The 10,845-nt window shown below is 40.8% G+C and overlaps 1 long non-coding RNA gene across 1 annotated transcript; it reads left to right on the forward strand.

Annotated features, from left to right (window-relative positions):
- Window positions 1–1,344: 1,344 nt before the first annotated feature.
- LOC122144748 lies at window positions 1,345–1,875 on the forward strand. The gene is made up of 3 exons (XR_006159833.1): window positions 1,345–1,414; window positions 1,506–1,627; window positions 1,715–1,875. It is a non-coding gene; the product is annotated as an uncharacterized LOC122144748 (long non-coding RNA).
- The last annotated feature ends 8,970 nt before the right edge of the window (window positions 1,876–10,845 follow it).

Consider the following 10,845-nt stretch of genomic DNA (forward strand, 5'->3'; position numbering starts at 1 on the left):
AAATTCGGTCCGTTTTTGGCCAGACAGAAACTGCACCCAGTCTCTGTAAATCCACTAGCTGACAGCAGGTGGTGCTTATGAAAAAACTGAATTACAGCTGTTTCCGTAAACTCCGTTGAACAAAGCAGTATTGCGAGATTAAGAACACTTCATTTAGGTATTACAAGTAGCGAAGATAAAAACAAAATGCCATCGAATCGTTTCCTGAAGACCGTCCGAACCTTCAGAGGTACATTCATATAATTAATTCATTCATTTGTATAATTCCCTTAGCACTCTTTTAAATCCTCCCAGCTTTCCTGCACTGTTTTCACTCAAAACGGAACTAAGCTGCATGCTGTGCGCACGTGACACTGTTACTGAAAACTGCTCTATGCTGGACAGTATTTATTAATCGTGAATTGTTCAAATTGTGGTAATCTGATACGGTTTTAACGATAATTAAAATATGAAATGGTAATACTAACTGTGGGGAATTTTGTCATGATTTATAGTCAAACTGGTAATCGTTACATCCCTACTTTTATATTTTATATATATATATATAATTTTTTTTAATGAATTATTTACTTTATTTTTTGTTTTATTTATTCTTTTTATTTATTATTATTTAACCGTATTTAAATATTATATATATTTTATTATTTATTTCTTATTTATTGGTTATTTTATTTATTTACTCTATTTCATTTTTTATTAATTTATATATTTTTTCATATTTCTTATTTTATAAATGTATTTATTTTTTTATTTTTATTTACTTTTATGTATGATTTTTTTTTTAAGTAACAAAGCATTAGAGCTCATATCTGTGTATCTTATATTATAATTTGAAATGTTTTCATGCTGTTGATTGGATGAGAACATGAGTAAGTGTTCCAGTGTTTCTGATGATGATGATGATGTGGTGACAGGATTCATGATCTGACGTGTATGAAGGAGCTGGTGAAGGCTGAGGTCCATGACTCTGAGATCTTATGTCTGGAATACTCCAAACCTCCATCAGGTGTGTGTGTGTGTGTGTGTGTGTTCAGATCAGAGTGTTTCTCTCTGTGTGTGTGTGTGTGACTGTGAATGTGTGTTGGACAGGTGTGAATCTGCTGGCCACTGCGAGTCGAGATCGACTGATCCACTGTGCTGGACGCTGAGGAAGACTACAGTCTGCTGCAGACTCTGGACGAGCACTCTCGTCCTCCATCACGTCTGTCCGCTTTCGCTGGTGAGAGCTCGTCGTTGTTGCCTGTTATTAGTAATATAATAATACACAAAGACGCTGACGTGCGGTGGGTGTTGATCCTCTGTGATCTTTGACTTTCCTTGATGTTTTGATCCAGCCAGAGCCGGTGTGACGGAGACGCTGCGGATCATCAGCTGTGGAGCAGATAAGAGTGTTTACATCCGCACCGCTCACAGGGTGAGTCCCCAGAAACACCACAACCTCTGATCCACGGTAACAAAACTCTTTTCATGGTTTTAGTTAATGGTACTAACCCTGGTTTGTTTAGACGGTCCGAGGAGCTGAATTCAAGCGGACTCATCATGTGGTTCGTAAAGCGACTCCTAATGACATGGATGTGGATCCCTCCTGCAAGTACGCGGCGGTGGGCTGTCAGGACCGCAGCATTCGGTGAGGAGATACAGATGCTGATCTGAGAGCGTGATGGCTGGAGATGAGATGGTTTGATGATGTTGGTGTGTGTCTGTGGTTCTCTAGAGTTATCAGCATCAGCAGCGGCAAACAGAAGAGATCCTTCAGCGGCTCTCAGACTGGAGACGGCGGTTTGCTGAAGGTCAGATCACGCAGCTCATCTAGTGCTCACCGTGATTCAAACAAACACCCGACGTGTGTAGAAGCCGTTCCACACATAGAACAATAACTATAATGAAAACTATATCAGCGTCCACACCCACATCAGTCTGTTTTATTGTTTTAAATACACGAGATCTTTAAAATCAGATGGATTCTGATTGGCTGGTAATGTTTCTTTCTGAAAGTGATTCCAATGATATTTTTCTTCTGTCAAGTCACCTTTATTTATATAGCATTTCCTGTGGTCTTGTCCCGGTGTCGGTCTGAGACAAGGTCTTTACAGGGGATCTGTCTCATGGGGCTCCTAGTTTGTCCTGGTCTCCGCTGTCTTTTTCAGGGGCTAGTAGAGGTCCTTCTAGGGAGGTGCTGATCCACCATCTGGGCTTGGATACGTACTGGATCCGGGGACTGCAGTGACCCTCTGACTTGGATACAGACTGGATCTGGTGGCTACGGTGACCTCAGAATAAGAGAGAAAACAGACTAATATGAGCGTAGATGCCATTCTTCTAATGATGTAGCAAGTACAATCGGGGTGTTATGGGAAGTGTTCCCCGTTCCGGTTTAACTAATTAATGCAGCCTAAAAATCTTTAAAATTACGGATTTGTATATTAGAAGTGTATTAGTGTGTTATTATGTAGTAAGCCAGGTTAAAGAGATGGGGTCTTTAATCTAGATTTAAACTGCAAGAGTGTGTCTTGCCTCCCGAACAATGTTAGGTAGGTTTATTCCAGAATTCAGGCGCTAAAATAGGAAAAGGATCTGCCGCCCGCGCAGTTCTGTGGTGTAATTGTTATAGTTGTGGTGTGGACTTCTTAGGTAATAAATTAAAAACTGGGTAGTAAGGCTGGACCAGAATATTCGGTAATTCAAATATTCATTCGGTGGATTGGCATTCGATTTTCAATTTTGAGATTCAAATATTTTATTTTTTATTTTTGTCGTCAACACCACTGGCATTCCCAAACGCGAAACCAGTTCTCAAATTCAACAACAACGCCACATATGCAAAAATATGATTATCACCTATGAAGTGAAACGTCATGATTCAGTTCATCTGGAGAAAAGACAAACATGCCGAAGACCTCAGCTGGTGGGGAAACACTTTAAATTGAGTTGAGGACAAAGAAAAGGCAGTTGTGGCCCAGACATGCGATTTTGAAACTGTCCCTACCACAACAGCACATCAAGTTTTAGTTACGATACCTAAACTACTATTAACTTTTACTATAGTAGTTTACTATTTTCTGTAAATAGTAGGTATTGTTGGTGTAAAAAAACCGAAACTACTGCCTTATCTGGATGTTAATCCAGTAATGTGTAACCACATGATAAAAACGTGCACCTAATTTGTCTTGGAAAACTAGGTTGCAAATAAACGGCGTTCATTAAAAAAAACAAAAAAAAAAAAAAAAAAAGGTCAGTAGTCCAGCCAAAAAATAATTTATTTTTTGTTCTATATTAAAAGTATATGCATTTTAACAAAACAAACTCTGTGTTTTTGTATCAACTAGTGCAGTGTCTGTTCTCAGAGCATATAAAAGCACTGCCTGCATGAAGGCGCGCTGTTTCGAGCTCGCGCATGGTTCTGTAGTTTTATATATTAAAGTTTATTTCGGTTCTGAACGATGTTTGAGAAGGACATGCTTCAACCAAAATGCGACACTGCACTCCTCTTGGTGTCGCCACAGCAGCAAAACACCGACACACCGCTGAAAGTCGATTTATTGGATGAAAATAAAAAAAGCAAACCAGACCGGGACACATAGATATCATGCTTTATTATACATCATCTGTACACACCGGACGCGAAAGTTTGTCGTATGTCCGCGTAGCGCCGCGCCACGCAAAACAGCTAAGTAATCTAACACTGTATGCCAAACAAAAGGACAAAGCGACCATTGAAAAATCATTTGAAATTTGTGTCTATAAATGTCAATAAATTGAAACGCAGAAGCAGTTTTACCTGTCCGGGGAAATTTGGGTCAGCGCCACCCCGCCCTGCATCCAAGTGTAGACAGCATAATAGGGTTCTACGTATTTTGTTGCGCCACGCCGCACCGCCTCGCGTCCTGTAAGACACGGGGTTAAGAGAAGAATATGTTCAGAACCCTCCCTCCGAGCTTTCGAATATTCAGTGTTGATTACTTACTACCGAAAGCTTTGAACTGCGTCAAAAAAATGGTATTTCCGACCAGCCCTACTGGTTTATTATATCTAAATTTGACAATAATGAATCAGTGTATTTTAGTATTATTGAGATTCTTTTTTTAGTTTTTGTTAATATTTTGAATTAGATTTTTTTTAAAATATTTTCTGCTTTCATGTTAATTTTAGTTAAAGTTTGAGTAATTTTGTTGTGTTTGTCATTTTTTATTGCTTTTTTGGTTTTTTTTAAATATGTCTAACATGGTTTATTCATTTTTTATTTGAGTTTTAATTATTTTAGAATATCAAGTTAAACTACATGGAAAAGTGAAATGTTGTCTGTTCACGGTGTGTGTGTGTGTGTGTTCACTACTCACTGCTGTGTGTGCACACTTGGATGGTAAAAAATGCAGAGCACAAATTTTCCGAGTATGGAACACCATACTTGACTACATGTCACTTTCAATTTCATAAGTTAAAAGTTTTTTTGTATATTTTATTTCAGTTAAACATTTATTTCAAGTAGCATTTTTTATGGTTTAGTTTTTTAGTCAGCTACAATAACCCTGCTGTGAACTCTTTCTCTGTGTTAAAACTACTGGTCAAACATCCACTGCCCACAGACAGACTAATGGGTGGGGCCAAAATAAAAAAAGTGCATTATGGGTAGTGGTTTTGGTAAACCTTTGTGGGATCGCCACAGCCCTTTCTGTTGTTTTTTTTTTTCTCATCATGTTGCACCCATTTAAAAAAAAGCCAAATTTTATTGAAAGCCAGCAGTGAATCTCTTCATTCAGTCATGAATCTGTCTGGTTCTACTGTTTGTGTTGTTCCCTTGTCAGTGAAGGTAGTTTGTGATTTTCTGCAGGTTCAGATTGATCCGTCCAGGTCTGTTTTTGTGGCCTCCAGCTGCTCTGATAAGAACATCAATCTGATTTGACTTTCCAGAACCGGAGAGAGCCTGGCCACTTGTGTGGTTGGACACTCATGTAACATGGGGCTTCTTCTGTCTCTCCTCTCGCTCAGTGTGATGATTGTGTCTTTGATGATGATGATGGTGATTGTGACTGTGATGGTGTCTGCCTGACCGTGACCTTGGTGGTGATGGATGGTGACTGGAATGGTGGTTGTGATGGTGACTGGATGATGGTGGTGATCGTGATTGTGACTTGTGATGGTGGTAGTGATTGTGACTGTGATGTGTGATAGTGATTGGTGAATGTCCATGGTTTGTAGGGAATTGTGATTGTGATGATTGCCTATGGTGGTGATTGGGTGTGGCTGGTGATTGTCTAATGTGGCGTTGATTATGTGACTGTCATGGGTGGTTGATTGTGAGCATGACTGGATGGCACCTCTCTGTATTGTGACTGTTGTGGTGGTAGTGATTGTGACTGGTGGATGATTGGTGATGGTGCAAGCTGATTGAGCATAGTGTGTGATTAATGACTGTGATGGATGGTAGCTGTCCACTCGGGATGGTGGCATTGACTGTGAGTGGATGGTGGCCTATCATTGTGACTTGTGATCTTTATTGCCTTTGGGCCGGTTCGAGTGCTTGTGGATCCTGTCGATGGTGATGGTGGTGGTGATTGTGACTGTGAATGGTGGTGGCGACTAAGTATTGTGACTGTGATGGTGGTGTGGTACTTGACTGTGTTTAGGATGATTGTGACTCTGGTCACTGGTGGTAGTGATTGTGACCGGTGAGTGGATTGTGACCAGTGATTGTGACTGTGGATGGTGGTGGCGATTGTGACTGTGATGGTGGTGGTAGTGATTGTGACTGATGATTGGAACACCCCCATTGAGCTGGGTCGGCACCTAACCGTGCCTTACACGATGCTGGTCGGTGATTGAACCCCCTCGTGTGTGTGCCCTATAACTACGTGTAGTTTGTGCTAGGACTGACGCTGTCTGTTTCCTCTGGACGAGAGGAGGAGTGTCAGTCATTACTGGGTTTCCGTAAATTTCATCGCATTATAAGCTGGCATTTTATTTTTTTTTTTTTGTTTTTTTTTTTTTTTTGTTTTTTTTTTTTTCTGACCATTGCACTTACAGTTTTTTCCTTTTAGCTTCACTCTTAGTGATAGTGACTGTGTTGTTCCTATTGCTGGAGAGAAACAGCACGGGTTTGAGTTCAGCAGTGACTGCAGGAGGTCTGCGCTTCGTCTCTTCAGCCTGATAGGTTTGAACCTCTTCCAGCTGTTCTTCTGTCCGAGCTCCTGTCACAAGTGTACTCTCACTCACCGCAGCCTGTTCGTGTTCAGCCGTATCGTTATGTGGCGAACTCGCTCGCCTGAAACGCACTACCAATACGAGCATAGAGTCCGGTAGCCCAGACTGCACCGGGACAGGTAATGGCCAATAGCCTCGGTATCAACTCCCTTTCAGTGCGGCTGCAGTAGATTTTGACATCTTCTGTAATCATTTGCATTTCTGACTGATTGAAAGCTCTGTGGTTTAATTTTTGACTGTAAATCAGTTTGTCTCCGAGCTTTGAGGATGGGTTTTCTTCTCTGTTGATTGCATTCATCAGACTGCCAGACCACATCCATCTACGAAGCTTGCCCATCTGATAGCTTACCGAAAGGAAGATAATGAAGACATGAAGACAGGCTGAAGAGCCAGGCTCAGAATGCTTTCACACACTTACCAACCTCAAAGAAGGATTCTGTCATTTTATAATACAACCGCTACTGTGAGGAATCAATAACCTAACACATACACAAAACGCTTTCCACATTCGCGCGGTATTTTTCATGTGTTTTTTTTTAGCTGTTTTGTGTTTTTGATCGGAATATAATATACAAATGAGGTGATGCCACACAGACCCGCTAGATGTCTAGCTGACTTCCTTTGATTACAAATTTTGCTCCCGAAATATGCCAGGTTCTGGTAACAACCAGGAATTATTCTAGTAAAATGAAAACATTCTCAAAAAAAAACAGTATAACTATGTTACAGGTACACAGGAAGTGTAAACCTCATAAACCATGTTTACGTTGTAGTATCCATGTCATTATAACATGTTTGTGTCCTCATGAACCATACATACCAGTACACACACAGATACATGCATCTCAACACTTTCCTGACGTTGTTATCAGTTAATGTGATGTGGAATAACTGATTCTGATTCTGTCGTCTTCTCTCTTGTAAAGGTGCATCTGATGAAAACGCACTGGAAGGTCAGTATCTCACACTGGAGTCAGTCTTTAGCAGCTTGCTGTAAAGCTGCATGATCTGAAATGTGTTTTCATGAATGATTAAGCCTTATTGTGGTTTTGTTTGTTCTCATTGAACATGTGAAATAAAGCCTGGTTTTAGGCTCAAAACTGAATTTTATTTCATCCAGGGTTTACCAATCTGTGCTTCTTCATAATCATCACCATTCATAAAATGGTAAATTAAATCATTTTAAAAATTTTTTACATTTACCAAAAAATTACAGAAAAAGATATGTGTTGTTGCTGCATGTCATGTGATCTTTTACCTGACATCAATAGGAAAACCGTGAATGTGTTGGTAAATTATTGAAATATTACTTTAAAATCTTATGGAAACTTTCGGATCAAATGGGTTTGTTTTAAGATGAAAACGTTTGGGAATCACTGACATTACAGGGAAAAATCCAAGGCTTGTGAAAGTGACAACCAAAATGTGTGATGCATCCTGAAGTCCAATGACAGTAAAGACTGACCAACTGACGCAACTGACCTTTGGCTTAATGCTGACCAACGTTTGACATTCATGTATGTAGGAGGCGTCTAGCCAGGCTTCAGTGCGTGTGAGGTGGCGTACCGTCAGCTTTTAGAGCGCCTGGTCTCCTGTCGTGAGGGATCGCTGGAGCTCATGGTGGGGGAAGTATGCTGCGGAGCCTCACGGCAGCTCGATTTCACTCTCCTGAAGCTCCAGTCCAGAACCCGGCTTCGCGTGAGCGACTTCTTGGGGCGAGGATCAGGGCGGCACCTCCAGCCTGCAGGTCACTATTACTTTAGCACATTTTACATTTCAGTTGATAAGCGCATTTGAACTGCCAAATATTTTATTGATATAATTGACTGCACTCCATTTGTATTTGTTGTAATAAAAACTTTTCAAATGGATTTATTCAATGTGACGTTATACGTGACATTCAACTATCAAAAAAATAACATAAAAAACAAATAAAGTCCATACATAGATAAAAATGACCCTATACATAACAATCAATTTCAGCTGACTTTCGATGTTACATGACCTTATTGATCTCAAGTTGTTTGATTGACATCTTTCTGCAGTTGAATCACTGATTGATTGAGTCCATAGTTCATGACTGATTTCAGTTTGTTGTTCTGTTTCTTCTGATGTTCATTCATGTTTATTTGCTACTGTAACTAGTAGTAAAGAGGAAGAGATGATCAGCCATCTGTCACCACACATCAAAGAAACAGTTTTGGCTGAATCGATTATAAATTTTTTCAGCGGGAATATTTTCGGTGCTGTTATTTAGATTGGATTCGTCTCTAGTCCTCCAGGCTCCATTCATGTGGTTCTCTGTGTTGTTCAGAGATTGGAGTCTCCAGTACGTCCTCGTGACTTCGGCCTGGCTGGTTCCTGTGGCTCCTGAACCTGAGGGTGTGGTTCTGTACCGGATCACTGTCCCAGCACCAGCAGCCTGCCTGGACCCGTCCTACGGATACAGGCTCTGTCTGGGTTTTCATCGAACATGAGGAGAGAGTGAGAAGAAGCTCAGAGTCCGTCAGTGGAGCCTCCGTGGTAATTTCGGCAGCGGAGGATCCAGTCAAGACCTGCGACACCCGCACGGTAAAAGCCTCACACACACACAGGGTATTAGAGTTAAATAAAATAAAAAAAAATACATATTTTTTTAATTCAGTAAAGGTAAAAACCCTGACAAATTACTTTTTTTACTCTGAAGACTTCTTTTGATTGTGAATGATCCTTTTATGAATTTTTTTTTTTTGGGTTCACACTTAGGTTTTTGCTTTACAAGAATCAAAACAGCTTGAGCTTTTCATGCTCATGACTCATTCAATATGACTATAAACATTTTCAGCTAAAGTCAGTTCATTGATGATTCTGTGATGTCATCATCCAGTTCAGCTCGCTTCCAGTAGTGCAATCAGTCAAGCATCCACAACTAAGCAAGCCAAAGGAACCAAAACTCAATTGGTGGCAGAAATGAACAAAAAAACCTTGGGAGAAACCAGGCTCAGTCGGGGCCAGTTCTCCTCTGACCAGATGAAACCAGCATGGCGTGGTTTTATTCAGGCTACAGCACAGGTGCAGAGGTCTTGTCTGGTTCCCGTGGTCTTGTGCCGGTGGTGCGTGTAGTTGATGAGGTCTTTGCAGGGATCTATCTCTGGGGCTCTCTAGTGTCTATCAGCTGACATTCAGGGCTGTAGAGGTCGTCTCTAGGTGCTGATCCACCATCTGATCTGGGTACAGACTGGATCTGGTGGCTACAGTGACCTTGGAATAAGAATGAAACAGAATAATATTGGCGTGGAGTGCAATTCTTCTTGCGATGTACAGAATACGTTGGGTGTTATGAGAAGTGTTCCGGTTCCGGTTGACCTAATTAATGCAGCCTAATAAGCCTAATCCTGTCCTTTAACAGATTTGAAATATAGAAATGTGTTAGTGTGTTATGTGTAAGCCAGGTTAAAGAGATGAGTCGTTTAATCTGGATTTAAACTGACAGAGTGTGTCTGCCTCTGAGCAACGCTAGGTAGCTTGTTTCAGAGTTTGGGTGCTAAATAGCAAAAAGATCTGTCTGTTTTGCGAATTATGTATCGTCTGACTGCAAAGAAATATAGAGCTAAGTATCATTAACATAACAGTGAAAGCGAACACCATGTTTCCTGATGATATCTTCCAAGGTTAACATGTAAAGCATGAAAAGCAATGGTCCTAGTACTGAGCCTTGAGGTACTCCATACTGTACTTGTGATCAATATGATATCTCGTCATTCACTGCTACGAACTGGTGGTGGTCATATAAGTATGATTTGAACCATGACAATGCAATTCCACTAATGCAAACATAATTTTGTAGTCTATGCAAAAGAATGTTGTGGTAAATATTAATAAAACCGCAGCACAGAAAAATGTGATCAGATTATATGAGCAGGTCATTTTGTAACTCTGATGAGAGCAGTCTCAGTACTATGATACGGTCTAAATCTGACTGGAAATCCTCACAGATACCATTTCTCTTTAAGAAGGAACATAGCTCAGAGGATACAGTGTCTGACATCGCACAAATAAATAAATATATGCACTGCAAGTTTCAGAGTGAAACTTGGCTTTATGGCTAGTATATTATGTTGCATTTCTGAACATTCATGTACTGTACAGCTCGAGAAACTGGTGTCATGGAATCAGTTCTCTCCAGCCGAATGCATGATAAAAGTCACCAAATGCGTGAATGCAACAGTAACTTCGAGAAGCCACCAGTAACACGCTCAGATGAACCACAGAGATGAAGAATCATGAGCTGTTTTTCTCTCAGATGTGGAGGCGCTGGGCTCTGGCGATGAATCCTGTGATGGTAGCAGTAGCACCACGGCCCGATCTGTGATTCTGAGAGTGTTCCGCATCAGGGCGTCTGGAGGAGAAGCTCTGAGGCGTGATGGGGCGGCAACAATGCAGGTAAACTCTCTAGTTTTTCTGCTTCTTTTGTAAGTCACTTTATATAAAAGCATTGGCTGAATGCATGAATGTAATAATTTTGAATATTTTATTTGTTCTCAGCAGGGTCTCCAGATGAGAGAGCTGAAGGAAGCATCGCAGCATGCTTGTACAGCCAGAAGTCCTCTAGCAGGTATTCTCCGCGATGATGGTCTGCTTTACTCCAGCTGCATGTACTGATGCAGT

Source organism: Cyprinus carpio, unplaced genomic scaffold (assembly GCF_018340385.1).
Source record: "Cyprinus carpio isolate SPL01 unplaced genomic scaffold, ASM1834038v1 S000006754, whole genome shotgun sequence".
In the NCBI taxonomy this organism is placed as follows: domain Eukaryota; kingdom Metazoa; phylum Chordata; class Actinopteri; order Cypriniformes; family Cyprinidae; genus Cyprinus; species Cyprinus carpio.